This window comes from Schistocerca serialis, chromosome 8, assembly GCF_023864345.2.
Source record: "Schistocerca serialis cubense isolate TAMUIC-IGC-003099 chromosome 8, iqSchSeri2.2, whole genome shotgun sequence".
Lineage (NCBI taxonomy): Eukaryota > Metazoa > Arthropoda > Insecta > Orthoptera > Acrididae > Schistocerca > Schistocerca serialis.
The window spans coordinates 97,149,273-97,155,272 of NC_064645.1; positions in this window are offsets into that span (position 1 = coordinate 97,149,273).

Consider the following 6,000-nt stretch of genomic DNA (forward strand, 5'->3'; position numbering starts at 1 on the left):
AAGCTATGTCACCGCAATAGCCTTTCTTCCAGGAGTGCTAGTTCTGCAAGGTTCACAGAAGAGCTTCTATGAAGTTTGGAAGGTAGGAGGCAAGGTATTGGCAGAGTTGAAGCTATGAGGACGGGTCGGGAGTGATGCTTGGGTAGCTCAGTTGGTTGAGCGCTTACCCATGAAAGGCAGAGGTCCTGAGTTCGATTCTCGGTCTGGCACACAGTTTTAATCTGCCCAAGAAGTTTCAAGCCTTATCTTTCTTTCCCACAAATTAAGAGGGGCCCACAATGACTGTGACCCGCATACGACCGTGAATTACTATCACTACGTAAATCAGTGAAACACTTTAAGGAATCTATTGAGGACTCACCTCTCACACTTTCCATTGACCACCACCGATTGGTCAAAGCCATATGTAACCCTAGTTGGGACATGTCCACTCCCACCATTTCAGACATGTGGTCTTTATTGTGTAATTTTCAGCTGATATCTGGCACGTGAATGTGGGTATAATGTGGTGGTGGATTATATGTCCTACATTCATGCCCTCAGTACGCTAATAGATCTCGATGACTCAGCTGCAGCAAATGAGCAAGATAAACAGTTACAAGCCTTCTTAAACAACACCAACACGGTCTTGCAGTTACAACACATTAGGATACCTGATTCTCATGTTTTCTTATGATGCAATACAGTACAAGGCAGGCCATGCCTTTTGGTCTCAGTGTCATCCAACAAAATAATCTGTGACATCTTAACCCACCTTGAGACTTGCTATTGAGCGTTTTGCCTCGGGGTTGAGGGGGGCAGGGGGGGGGGGGGGGTTAAGGCAGACTGTAGGAAGTGATCATACATCTAACTTCCTTGCCAGCACAGCAAAGCTGGACACCATACAGTTCCACCACAAGGTACTTTTATGGTATTTAAGGGTCATTTCCAACATGTGCTCCTGACCTTGCTCAGTGTACCACACTCCAACACCTTTAGATACATTCTATGGACCAGCGACCATATGACACAGTGGGTTGAGGCAGTTTCCTTACAAGATATAAGAGTGGAATCTATGACATAGGAGTTTGTACACATAAGGCTATCTCATTTTATCTATCAATACCGACCAGAAGTGACATTTTGAATCACTTCTCTTTGTGGAGTTATGCAAATTATGTGGAGTGCAATGCTTTCATACAACAGTTTATTATCCCCAAAGCAACAGGTTGGCTGAAAGGCAGCACCAAATCTGGAAGGCTGCTTTGATGTGCCATGATGTGCAAGGGATCAACACATTGCCATGGGTCCTACTAGATATCTGGACTGTATCCGAGGATGACATGATGTCCACACCCACAGAAGTATTGTATGGTGAGTGTCTCACAATGCTGGTTCACTTCCTCTTACCTTCTCCACAAATGTCTGTTTTAGAATTGCCATCATTGGTACACAAAGTCATAAGTCAAGTAGTTCACATCTACACACCACTACCTCATACCCAAAGTGGATGGCAAGATTTTGTACACATGGTGCTACTTGACTGCACTAATGTAATGCTACAGGATGACACAACTTGTGCTGCACTACAACAGCCATATTCCAGACTCAACAAAGTCATCCGTCCAGGAGAAGGGACAGTCATTTTCCATGTTAGTGGAATGAAAACCTAGCAGAGTATTGGCCTAGTGCGTCAAGCCAACTGGGTGTTGCAAGAGCAAGAGGACAATAATCTTTCTTGATGATCTGTGGATCTTTCAACTGCTTCATTTTTGTGGCGTCACACAGTAATACTACCTCAACTGCAAGGTTCAATGTCTGTTCCCCTGTTTCAAGCATCACCAACAATAACCTGCCCTGCTCCCGCTATAGCAGAAATCTTCAACTTGCAGCATTTCTTCAAGATTGTGTGCCTGAGTGGTAATCCAGTCCTACTCACTCCGTGGTGCTCTGTACTGAAGGGGGTGTTTCCACGGTGACATCAATCACCAAAATCAATGTCGACACCAAATCAATATTAGAAACAACATAACAATGACTACTTTGGCTCTTGAGGGAAATGATTGTCTCCGTCTTTGCATTCCTGTTATTTTCTTGTGTCGAGCGCTATGGTCTCATGCGTTCTCTTATTTCTGTATGTGTTTTCATATCAATAAAGAGTGTAATTCATGGCAATGGTACCCAAATATCATCCACAGGTTTAGATGAAGCTCCAATGTGTATACTAAAAGATTGCATTAGCAGCATAAAAGAACCCTTAGCAGACATTATAAACGAGTCGTTCTCATCAGGTTGCTTCCCTAATTATCTAGAGCATGCAAAAATTCTTCCCATATACAAAAAAGGTGATACAGAAAATATAGAGAATTACACACCAGTTTCATTGCTGTCTTCTTTTTCAAAAATAATCGAAACTATTATGAAAAACAGACTTATGGACTACTTAAATAAATACCAACTCCTATGCAAAGAACTGTTTGGTTTCAGGACTGGAAAGGGAACAGAAGCAGCTATAGAAAAATTTACAAGAGTAGTTCTAGAAGCCCTAGATAAAGGAGAACAAGTAACAGGCGTTTTCCTAGATCTCAGTAAAGCATTTGATACAGTTGACCATGAAATACCACTAGGTAAACTTGAAGCACTAGGAATCAGGGGGGTTGTAAATAAATGGTTTAGATCTTACCTTGTGGATAGAGTGTAGAGGGTGGAGACATCTCAAATTTCAAGTAGTTCAAATTATTTAGTTAAACATCTTTCAGATTAAGAATATTTGAACATTGGAGTACCTCAAGGTGTGTGCTAGGCCCAGTACTATTTCTTATTTACATTAATGACTTTCCACAGTGGGTAACGCAAGGGTAAACAGTGTTATTTGCTGATGACAGCAATATAATAATTACAGACAGGACACCAGAAAGGTTACATGTAAAAGCTGAAAAGGCAGTTATGGTAGTTCACAACTGGTCAAATAACAACAAAGTAACCCTTAATGTGAAAAAGACTAATAACATAAACTTCTATATAAAGGAAAAACCAAATACGACAAAACTTAAAGTTCAAAATGAAACTATAGAGTGTGCAGCCAGCACAAAATTTTTGGGTACGTATGTTGATCAACAATTAAAATAGGATGAACATATTAGGATGCTTGGGAAAAAAATTAGCACAGCATGCTATGCCTTACGAATAATAGTCACTGTGTGCAATAGTTCATGCCAGAGAATGACATACTTTGCACACATACATTCTATAATAAGTTACGGCATAACATTCCGGGGTGAAAATGCCCAAAATGTGAAATATGTGTTCAGATTGCAATAACGAGCTATCAGAATAATGAGCAAGAGTCACAAAAGAGCACACTGCAGTGAGCTATTTAAAAAATGGGGTATTCTGACAATCCCAAGTGAATATATCTTGCAAACTACAGTTTTTATTCACAAAAATACTGAGCAATATTTAGCAAACAGCTGCATACATGATCACCAAATCAGAAACAGTAGAGAGAATGAATAAAACCAAAACCCAAACCACTATGTTTTACCAAGGTGTCAAGATATACAATAAATTGCCAAAAGAAATCAAAAACATAGAGGAACTCTGTAAATTTAAAGCATTCCTTAAATAATATTTATTAAAAAATAGTTTTTACTTGATTAGAGACTTCATGCAGCATAAAATCGGCATAAATAAATAATCAGGTTAATCAATTATAAGGTGGACATTCTAGATTGTAATTTACCCATACAAGTATTTGAGGAGTCATGTGATCTATTTCTTTTGATTGAAGCAGGTTATTCTGAATTATGTAATTCAATGATAAATCCCCAAAAGCAGTTTTAAAATCTAACCACATAACTGTAGACTGAGTGCAGTCACTGTCTTTCAATGGTTACTTATAAAATAAAAATAGCAGACAGCACACCTTTGTATAAGTCAGTGACCATAACCATGCACATATACACAAATTTTTTGCACTCTTATCCTCACTTTATTAATTCTAATTTTGGTAAGCTATTTGCACTAACTGCCATCATTAAATCTTTCATGAGACAAAAAGAGTAATCTTTGCACGCACAAAAAAATATTTTTTGTAAGAAAAGAAAAATGACCATGGAATTCACATTATTTCAATAGATCACAAACTGCGAAGTGCTCCCAATTAACAGGGTACAAATACATTAAAATAAAAAATTGAAATTATATTGTAATCTAATTTAAATTTTTTTCATGTTCGCACTTGTCAGTCATCTGTCACATGGAGTGCATTGTTACTGTGTACTGAGAAGCACCTGATGGTGGCTGAATAATTTACCTTCCTACCAGTAATTGTGTCACAGCCAATATGCACCTACACTTTGTACAAGTACATACTGTTTGAGAATATATGATGTATTGGTGTTTTAAAGTGCTTGGTTGTATTACCCAGTTATATTACCATGTTTGTCCCTATTAATTGTGAGCAGTTATTAGTTTGTCATCTATTGAAATAACGTGCATCCCTTGTTTTTTTTTTTTTTTTTTTTTTTTTTTTTTTTTTTTTTTTTTTTTTTAAGAAAAATATTTTTGTAATATGTGCAAAGAATTGTATACTTCCTGTTTATACATTTCCTTATGAGAGGTCTAATGACATGAGTTAGCCAAAATGTGTTATCAAATTCAGAAATAATAAAGAGTGGTCAAGAATGAGATTTTCACCCTGCAGCAGAGTGTGCACTGATATGAAACTTCGTTGCAGATTAAAAGTGTGCGCTGGACTGAGAATCGAACTCAGGACCTTTGCCTTTCTCGGTCAAGTGCTCTGCCAACTGAGGGCTTCAAGAAATTTGGAAGGGAGGAGATGAGGTACTGGCAGAATTGGAGCTGTGAGGATGGGTTGTGAGTCGTGCTTAGATAGCGCAGTTGGTAGAGCACTTGCCCACGAAAGGCAAAGGTCCTGAGTTTGAGTCTCAGTCTGGCACACAGTTTTAATCTACCAAGAAGTTTCAAAGAGTCGTCAAAACTGAAAAACATTTGTTTGTTTGTACTTACAAAATCATTTATACCTTAAAGAATAGTGATTTCACAAACTTCAATCAGTACTTCTGTGTTTGGAAACCAAGCTTCTCTTTGTTTGCCCAGCTATGGGAATCAACGTTTAGTCATTTTAAAGAAATATATTCATGTCTAAGTTAAAGAAATTTCATATTTAATTTGTGACTGGTAACGGCTAAACAGTTCTCGTGCTGTAGGCCAAATAAATAAAAAAGAAAAATTCTCCCAGCCTACCACTACACTGTAATATCATTGGAAGAACATAAAAACACACTGAAATTAAATGCAACTGCAAAAAGGAAGACTATCACTTATTGTATTACATACTCAAAAATCTGACAATGTTGCAGTGTGCAGTACATTGGCAAAAAGTCTATAAGGTTCTCCTTTCAGAAATAAAATGTAAATTTGATAACAAGTCCATGTTTGTGGAGTCTCTGAGACAATTTCCTCTGACATGGTCATTTTGCAGTTTCCAAATCTTCTTAGTCACAATAAAAAACCTTTCTAGAACTGTTAAATACATTTGGATGTAACATATCATAAGATTGAACAATTATGTACTGTCTTACGTAACATACACAATTCTTTTCATTGACTTCTTCTTTATTTTTCACTTGTTGTATCTGTAATTGTGTAAAAGTCAGTCTCTATTGACTATCTTGTAACAGAGAAACAGTAAGGACTTGTAATTTTTAAGAACAATTCTCATGGAAAAACAGAGGTCTGGGTAAAAGTACTTCAAAAATCGATTGAAAACAGTCTCAGTCACAACAAAACATTCATTCACAATGGCTATTAGTTTTGGTCAGAATGTGACCATCTCCAGACCATTTGTACCATGATGGGAGATGGTGGTGATGAACAGAGCAGGTATTATAACTCAATGAACATTAACTGCAATTAACATTTGTCAAGTCATAACAACTGTTCCATTAACTGCCACCGCTTACCATCATGGTAGAAATAGTCTGAAGATGGACACAT